General features: G+C 39.9%; 1 long non-coding RNA gene across 1 annotated transcript; it reads left to right on the forward strand.

Annotated features, from left to right (window-relative positions):
• The first annotated feature begins 300 nt into the window (after positions 1-300).
• LOC125131551 (uncharacterized) lies at positions 301-4,630 on the forward strand. The gene is made up of 2 exons (XR_007135968.1): positions 301-1,831; positions 3,338-4,630. It is a non-coding gene; the product is annotated as an uncharacterized LOC125131551 (long non-coding RNA).
• Positions 4,631-9,935: the final 5,305 nt, after the last annotated feature.

Consider the following 9,935-nt stretch of genomic DNA (forward strand, 5'->3'; position numbering starts at 1 on the left):
TATAAAATTCTCAAATAACAAAAAGGTTAAGTTCTTTTTTTTTTTTTTCTGTTTTTTGGCCATCTAGTGGCATGTGGAGTTCCTGGACCAGCAATCAGATCCAGGCTGCAGTGGAGCTGCAGTTGTGACATTCACAGCACCTGCAACAATGCTGGATCCTTAACCCACTGTGCCAGATGTGGGGTCGGATCTGCCTCCCAGACCTCCGGAGAGGCTGCCAATCCTATTGTGCCACAGCAGGAACTCCCCAAAAGGTCAAGTTCTAATAATCCTTTATGACAGATTTTGAGGACTCAGAATAGTTAGCCTTTAGTTTCTTAATCTATTGCTTACTATCAATCCATTATGTGCTAGGGTAAGGTAATTACATTGAGCTAATCACAGAAACCACTCATTTCAGTGTTTTTCTTTTCCTTTCCATGCTCACCTCTGCCTCAGGTGATGCCTGGCACAGCCCCCCTGAGCTCCCAGTCCAGAACCAGCACTTACAAAGGGATCCTGTGCTGGGGTGATAGCTGGAATGTTGTAAATCCAGTTACAGAGTGAGTGGGAGGCTGGGTCTAGGCCACCCCCCTTTTCTCCTCAAGTCACCAGCTTCCCTGATAGCTCCAAGGAACCATGGGCAACAGTCTTCCCAGGAGCTGGGGAGAGGAGCTTAGTTCCAGACCCTCTGGGGTACTACCAGTACTTGTGACTCAGAGGCCCTGAACGCCTTGTGTTACAGGAGGACATTTCCAGTGAAGTTTCATGACTTATTTTCTTTTCCTTTTTTTGTGTTTGGTTTATCATTGTTATGCACTTAGAGCAGAAAAGGTGCATCAAGCTGCCTTTCAGTTTCTATGGAAAGGCTGCACTCATCTTCTCCTTTAACTTGGGAGTCAGGTCACTTCTGTCTTCAGGGCCAAGGACCAGTGGTGGAAAGGGGCACATGACTTAACTTTTCCATCTGGCACATTTTGGCTGCATAACCTCAGGAATGGTATTTAACCTCAATTTCATTTTTTTCTCAAACAATAATACCTGCCCACAAGGGTTATTTTGAGTTGTTGATGAAGTAAAGAATTAGAAAGTGCCCAGCCTGGTATTTGGCTTATAGTTAGTCTCATTTCTCTTCACGCCCTGGTTTCCATTCCTTCCTGGCCCTCTTCTTAATTCTGAAAATGTTGAGCAATGGGAAGAAGTCATTCCCACCTCCAAACTTTTGAAGGACGGTTCTGAGGTTGGCTATGATGGTAAAACATTGTGAGGTGTTTCTGTTAGTTTCTGCCATGAATAGTTGATGGTTGTTAACAAGACTAAAAATTAATGGACATTCTAACCACCAACTTGTGGAATGTGGGGAAAATGGCAGCGCTAGGACGGGGATTCCAGTATGGACTCCAGCAGGCATGAGAGTGGGAAATATAAAGCAATGGAGCCAGTGAGAGGCTGGGTCTGGGCCAGCATCCCAACTTCCCCAAGAAAACAGCTTCCTATCAAGTGCAGCCAGAGAGAGCAGTGGTGACAGTTTCCCCATGGGTCAGTGAACCGGTGGAGCGACCCCATTCCAGCCTGTGGATTCATGCAGGGGGCAGTTAGACGGGTCCCAAGACCCAAGGAGATTAAAGCACATCACAGAAACAGGAATAGACCCCACCTGCAGCCACAGCCTTTCTGCCATTCCTGTTTTACAATGGGATTCTCCCTCAACAGGTCATGAGAGTTCTTATTTTCCTCTCAGCTGTTCCCTCCTCCATGGCTAAGATCTGCCACCTGTGACATGATTCGAATTCTACCCAAGAGCACGGGGAGAGAATTTCCTGTCTGTTCTCAAGTAGCTGTTTTGTGTAAGGTAGGACAAGCTAAATTGGTATTTCACATAAGCAGTATGCCCAGTGTTGAGATCCTGGAAAAAATGAATCAAACCCAGACTTCATTGCTTTCTTGTTGTGGGACCTTAGATGAATGTCTCGAACTCTCCAAATCCCATAACATCCTATACTCCCTTCACTGGAGCACTTACTACAATGCACTCTCACTGTGTGGATACTTTGTTTGGCTTCTCTGTTAGACTAAACACATCTTGAGAGAAGATGCTGTGTCTGTAGCAAATGGCACAGTCCCAGCACATAATAGGCATGTAAGAAATAATTCAAATACATGGAGAAATTAGATGAGATCAATTCCTATGCCTTTTATATTATTTTTACTTCTGATAAAGCAACGATTGTGGCATGGAATTAAATGAACATGGACTGCTCTTCATTAGCAGTAGGATGCATAAAGTTGACAGAGAGGAATCTGACACATAACTAAGTACTTCACTGAGACGGGGAAATGCATACAGTTGTATAATTAGAAGAGGGAGGGATCTAGGGAAGTAACTGGTGGTCTTCAGGGATTCATCCTTCTATAGACAGCCTCTTCTATTTATTTTTGGAAATTTCTGAAACATCTCCTTATAGAAGGTTTAATCTTCATAATATAATCCAAGGCAAAGTTAGCTTTGTTTTAAATACTGAAACTATATTTTAAATACTGGAACCGTATCATTTATAGAAAGGTGTGATGTCATCTTAGCCAAGTACAGCTACAATTCCTGATATTTCTGGAAACTTGGCACATTCAGTAAGGTGCTTCCTCTTCACTAGTTATTACATGAAATCTTTTTTTTTTTAATTTTTTTATTACTCAAATGAATTTATCACATCTGTAGTTGTATAATGATCATAACAATCCAATTTCACAGGATTTCCATCCCATAACCCAAGCACACACCCCCACCCCCTAAACTGTCTCCTCCGAGACCATAAGTTTTTCAATGTCTGTGAGTCATACTATATGAAATCTTAATCCCATAAAACAAAGAGCTATTAGATTTCACAGTAGGTTACCACTTAGATTCTGATGCAATATAATGTATCAACTACTGAGAAGAATTGGGTGTAATTTAACTTTGGAATCTAAAATTCAGATACAAAGAGGTATCCTTATAAAGACACGTAGGAAGGAATGGTATCAAAACATATTTTCAGTTTATCATAGTGGTCTTAAAAGCGCATCTCTTAGAGAGGATCAATAGCAAATGCCAAGAGAGAAAAAGGGGGAAAGCTAGTGTTTCTGTTAGAGTCAGAATTATTTTCTTGTGACACTACAAAGCAGGGCTGGGAGCTGACCAGGAAGAACTGAGAGAGGGAGCTAGGAGACCCTATCTATGAAGCTGACAAGCTCCTTTGCTTGCATGATACAATTTAAATACTTTCACTTTATTATTATTATGCTTATTTTTTTATTTTTAGCAGGCTTTGTTCAGTGCCCTAAAACCTGATAATGACTCTTTATTCTTATTCAACAAAAGGCACATTTCCTCACTTGATTCTATTCTTGCCTCTCTCCTGGAGAAATTAATGGAGCAAACAACAGTTTTTATCAAACAATATGCCAATTTTTGGAAGCACAGGCCATCCACCAAACCTGACTGAATAACAAAGACTTTTGTAGAAGAGTTCGCACCGTCATTCTTTTGCTTCCAGGCTGCACAGAATGCTCTGATTGAGGGCAGGACAACTGGACGCTGACGATCACCTGAGAAGGCTATTCAGTGAATGCATATTCCCCTTCCAGTATTCTTAGTCCAGCCCATGGGGAGAGCAGTACTGTGACAAAGCGTCTTTGAAAGAGGATGGTCAACCACGGATATTACCACGCACATATGGCCACACAAGGCTTGAATATATAATGCATTTTCCTGAAAAATAAGTTGGCAGCCATATAGAATTTGCCGTTAATATGTGATGCTATCCAATCTGGAATGCGTGAGGAGTGATTCTGGGTACAATTTTGTTTTGTTTTTTCATGGGTATGGTCCTGTCTGTAACCACTGCAGAACTGGCAGTCAAGAGATGTAGGATAGAGACCGAGCGTTAGCAGCCAGGAGAAGCTTGGTCCATTCTTCACTGACTGCACAGCAGCCACTATTAAAGGCAGGGGAAGCCATTTGTTCATGAATATACATTTGATACATCTAAATGCTTTGTGCCATGAATATTTATCTCTTTCATGGATTGCAGCTGTTGTGTATTAAAAACTATTAACAGGTTGCAAATCGTCCTTTAGAAACCTATGTCTGCTATTTGTGTGCAAAACCATGTCTGGAAATTTATCTTTTCCCTCTCATTCTTTTGCGGGAAAGATAGAATACTACTGGGGCTTACAATGAGGTTGATCCCTTGGTAGACAGAGAAGATAATTTGGTAAAAATGGAAGGCAGCCTTTTTGGGATACACACCCACCCACCCACCCACCAACTTTCCAACTTGTTTATGTAATTTTATAACCAAGGCAGTGTTTTGATGAATGTCCATCATTCATCAAATGATGAATTACCATCAGGTTTTGATCAATGTCCCATTGTGAACAGAGATGAAAATATCGGCTATTAAATAGTGTATAATTTTGTGGGTGAGGGATGTCACAGGATTTCTATCTCTAACGATGGGATTTTTAGGCCTGTGGGTACTCAGAGTCTTCAGGGTGGGATGTGTAGTTTTTCAGACTCTGATGTTTTATACTCCCTCTTATGTTCTATAATCTAGCCCCTTGTTAACTCTTCTACAATCCTCCAATAAACAAGCTCTCTCATACCTCCAAACATTTGTTCATTTCATTCCCATGGTGTGAAATATTTTTCTCTCCAATGATTCTGGACACCCCTCCAGGCTCTGCTCTTAGCCCCTTTTTCTTCACTTCAGGAACCAGCTCAAACATTTGTATCTTGTGATGTCTTCTATGACCTACTCTCATCTTAAGGCATCATTCCCATCCTTTGAACAGTCCTTAAATAGATTCTACCTTAAACAAAACAGTAGGCTACTTAGTGAACAGACAAATGTGTCCCATTAGGTATGAAGTTTTTTTTAGTTATCTGGTGGTATCATTAGCTTGTATCCCTAAAATGATTTGTGTCAAATTTTTATTTAAATTGTGTTCAGTGTGAACATACTGCTTGGGAAAACTCTTACTATGCAGTGGTTCAGATCTCTCCATGTCATGGATTTACTCACTTCCTATTATTTAGGCTAAAGATCTTAAAGCCCTTTTGGAGAATTCATTTGTATGAATCAACCAATTCCATACTACTTTGGGGCTTGCAAATTAAAATAGGTTTAGGCTTATATCTTTCCTTAGCTATTTGGATTTAGTCTCAAAATTTCTTCACTAAATTCCTCAATCAATGTTATTGCTCTTGTCTGGATTTTATCCAAGACTGTTGCCGTCTTTCTAACCATAGAGCTCACTTTTGAATTAGGAAATTTAATTCATGTTTGAGAAAAATTCTTAATGCCAGTCAATTAACTTTAATCAGTAAAATCAAATATATAATCTACTTCTGATATTAAATCTAGAAAGAGCTTCTAATAAGATTTTTATTTTTTAATTTTTTATTTTTTTGATTTTTATTTTTCTATTATAGCTGATTTACAATGTTCTGTCAATTTCTGCTTGCAAATAAGATTTTTAGATATATCTAGATGTATCTAAAATCATATATATATGTTGTATAGATACGGCCTATATTGTATCCTACCAACTTGTTCGCCAAACATATATATATATAGGTCTAGATAAAGATCTATGAACAGGGAGTTCCCATTGTGGCACAGTAGAGGATGAGGGGTTTGATCCATGGCCTCGCTCAGTGGGTTAAGGATCCATCGTTGCCGTGAGCTGTGGTATAGGTTGCAGATTCGGCTCGGATCCCAAGTTGCTATGGCTGTGGCGTGGGCCGGCAGCTGTAGCTCCAATTCAACCCCTAGCCTGGGAACCTCCATATGCCGTGGGTGCGGCCCTAAAAAGAAAAAAAAAAATCTGTGAGCATAGACGTGTCATAAAGATCTCTGTTCCTACTTAGGGACCAATGATTATTTCATTTCTCTAGCCTTTCCTCTTTCATGTGTAGTTTTTAGCTATTTCATTGTTATTAAAATGTTCTTCAGGGGAAATAAGATGAGCTCTTAGCATCAAGTGCAACATGCAGGGCTCTAGGGATATTTGTTAAGTACCTGTTGACAATGCCACTGACAATAAAATTCAAAACAGTTCATTGGTGCTGCACCTGTTAGTAATTTCAGCAAAACTTTGCATTAGACATAGGTTAAAACAACGGGAAGGTTTTCTGTGACTAGGGATGCTCGTCTTATGGATAGAGGGCTTTTCTCTCCCCATTTCTCTCAGCTTGGAATGGATTAACCGAGCAAGGCGAGACCTGGTAAAGGCAGAGCAGGCAGGTGTGTCTGTGGTGACTGGAGCTGTGAGAAGGCGCTCTCTGCTTACGCTGTTCCTTTACATGCACAGGTTAAACCCAGAGTTTATCCTCTGGGCTAAGACAACCCTTCTGTTCTTCCTTGTATGAGTACACACAGGGCTTTGTAGAAACAGAGCGCAGGTGCTCTGACTCAGAGAAGGAAACCTTGCAGCTAATTCTTAAAGGATGTGTAGCAGTCAGCGAAATGGACTGGAGCATTTGGGGAAAAGCCTTCTTCCTTCTGTCTCAGCCAAGACAGGCCAAGTTCAAAGTCCCGAAAGAGTGGCCTGAGATTATAAAATACCTAAGGATTGGAACCCAGAGAAAGAGGAAGCTGAGAGACAAACTTCACCAATTTGACAACTTTATCTGGGGCCACTCTGTGTAGACAGAGACTGGAAACGTCACTGTCTCATTTCAGCGCTTCTCCGTTTGTTTCTCAAAGGTTTTATATTGTTTTCTGTATTTAATTGCAGTGACAAGTTTCGATGTTTATTGATGCTGACAGCGAAGACAAGCACATATAGACACTGAGTCCCTGGAGTACATACACTTCTCTGGCAGAATACTTCCCATTATGTTACTGAATACACCCCATAGAGTCTGAAGATACAGCCTACATCGTATTCTACCAACTGGTTCGCCAAATAATAATACTATGAACAATGTCCACTTTATTTAAAAGTTAAGTCTCATGAGATTCAAACCGATTTTCCAAATCAGATCAGCTCCCCACACACAAAAATATATGGGTCTGCTGTGAGATTTTAAGAGAAAATTTATTCAAGGGAATGTTGTTTATTTTATATCACCTATAGATTACATCTTAAAAGATGTCCTATTTATTTCAAATGTCTTTCCGACATGAAACAAGCCTGTTGCTAATAAACACATGTTTCCTGCCCCACCTGCTTCAGGCTCTTCTCATTTCCCATATCCCTCTTTTTTTCTTTCCCCTTAGAATTTTGTGTCCTCAAAATTTAAAGAGGCCTGTGGCTTTTAAGTTCTACAAGACCTCCAAAATGCTAACTGCATCTTCAATTCCACCATTTATTTCCTTTGCCTAAAAATAAACAGAAAAACAAACACACACTCCCCCACACATACAAATACACATCCACACACCATAAACACATTTCATAGGTTTCCACAGAAGGAAAGAGCTCAAGAGTGAAAAGTGGGGTGTATGTTGGAACTTGGGGTGTGTGTTGATCTATAAATACCATTTCTTTCTTCCCTGCCTGAGTCTGAAACCATCTGACACATGGGAATCACGAGGATCATTGAAATATCCGCTTTACTTGAGACAAAGATCTGGATTGAAGAACGACTTACCTAGGCGGCAAACAGACTTACTAACGCGATACACACCAGAATGGGGCATTTATCAAACTGTTCATCAGGCAAAGGCAGGAAAAGCATAGTGTTCCTGACATGGAAGTAAGGACTGGTATATGTCCCTGTAAATTTTATAGCAAAAAGAAGAACAGACAGCATCTTCCTTGAGGGAAAACTGGCTTCCAAAGAGTGAGAAAAGGGAGGGAAGAGGAGGATTCCCAGTTCCTTCTTTCAGTTTACCTTTCACATAAAGAAGAGAAAGAGAGGGCAGGGGCCAGACAGAGCTCTTTCTCCGGTGGTGGTCCCTCCATGGGGAAACTTAAGGCAGAGAATGAGAAGTATCCCTCATCTTAATGTTGAAAGACTTCTGTTAGCCCCTCTGCCTGACTGAATTTAATTAGGCCACTTTGATTTTATTTAAACCTTTGGCAAGCTTCATGGCCACTCTGAACTATTCTTGGTTTGCTTATGCCTTTCGAAATTATCCTTAAGATAGTTCTGAGGGCCTGGCTCTTGAGAAAGAGGACAGTTTGTTCCACACTTGTTCTGAGCTAAACCAGAATGGAGCCAGATCTGGGTGCTTTCAAAACAGAACCTCTCTATTAGTCACAAAAATTAGAGGCAGTAAAACCTATCAGATCATCTGCTCCCTCCTCATGCCAAGTACAGGGAATACGGGCTGCTTATTCTCTTGAATTTACACTGTTTATCAGAAAAGTAACTAAATCAATCTTCCTCTGAAATGGATACTGAGGGTCCTATTGTGTCAGCAGACACATATTCAGAATGGATCCACAGCACATGAAAAGCATATACTCAGACAAAAGGAATCTGTACTGAGAAGACTTTTTTTTTTCCCCCACAAGTCAATTTAATTCCTTAATCAACTCCTACCTAGCACTCAAATCATACCTCATTTTTCAATGTTCACTTTTATTTTGCTGAAATTATTCTCATCAGAATCATTATTTTCCATGTAAGATTTTCAGTGAAAATGAGTTCTTGCTAATCAAGTTTTTATTCATATCAAAAATGATTGCATCAACAATTGGAAATTTTGTTATATATATAGATATCATTTCTACCCAGACCATTTACTCTAAATCAAATTCTGCAGAGAGAAAATTTTTTTTAAAAAACTTGCTTTTGTCGATAACCAATATGACCACATGCCATATTTATACCATACCATAAAACTTTTGTTTTAATTTGTATACTTATCTTTACCATTGATATTCACTATAAATTGGATAGGAGAAAACAGCTTGTATTTATTTCTTAGCTAACTTATGAGAAAGTGGTACATAATTCACCTCTGTTATTCCAGGATTGGACAACTCTATTGCTAACTCAATTCTACTGTATATTTTTTCATCACTTTGAATATTGCAATTTAAAAAACTCCTTCTCCTGGTGGGGCAGAGAGCATATGGCAGGGCCAAATGTCTGGTTTGGCTCCATATTTATCATTATTTGGGAGTAAAGAGAGGTAGCCATGTTAAAAAGGAAAAACAAAAATCTCTGTTCTCTTTTTCCCCCTTTAATCTTTGTTTTTGTTTGTTTGTTTTTACCCCGCGTCTTTTCAGCCTTATTAAAGCTTCTCAAACTTAGGCTTTTATTCTGCTGTCACAATTCCATCCTCATTGTCCCTTGTTAGGTTCTCCATCCGCCTACTATTGGCCTTATTCTTTCTTTCTTGCATCTTCTGGATATCACTCCCTGTCTTGAACACTCTCCTTGAAAGCATTTAGCTGGACCTCTATAGTCCTACCACCATCTCTTACCTAGAGCTGCTTATCAGAGTCCTCAACGTCATGGTTACAAAGGCTCAGAGAACTTCTTGCCCCTGCCACTTAGCATCCCACTTGGATCCAGTGACCACATGGAAAGTGGCTGTGAACCTTTTTTTCTATGGCTTTAAAAGCAGCACTGAAAATGACCTTCTTATCTGGCCTTGATTTTATGAGGCAGAGGGATGGATGTTACCATCTCAGGAGGACCTTGCCAGATTAAGGAACTTGCAGTCATCATTGTAGATTTATTGGACACTCCCCTGGATGCTTGGACCTGGATTAGAATGATTTCACCCTTTATACCTTAAATTATAGTCTCTGCCTTTTCCTCAGCTGTTTAAAATACTATAGCACTGGTCTAAACTTTCTCGAGCATTTGTTATATTTCTGTTGTTATTGACTACTAAGTGGGTCTGCTTGTTTGCTTGTCTCAAAGCTCAAGGGTTTTCAGAATATTTAGAGTTGTATGACCATCACTATAGCCCAATTTTAGAACATTTACAAAATCCCCCAAAGAAACC

This window comes from Phacochoerus africanus, chromosome 7 (assembly GCF_016906955.1).
Source record: "Phacochoerus africanus isolate WHEZ1 chromosome 7, ROS_Pafr_v1, whole genome shotgun sequence".
In the NCBI taxonomy this organism is placed as follows: Eukaryota; Metazoa; Chordata; class Mammalia; order Artiodactyla; family Suidae; genus Phacochoerus; species Phacochoerus africanus.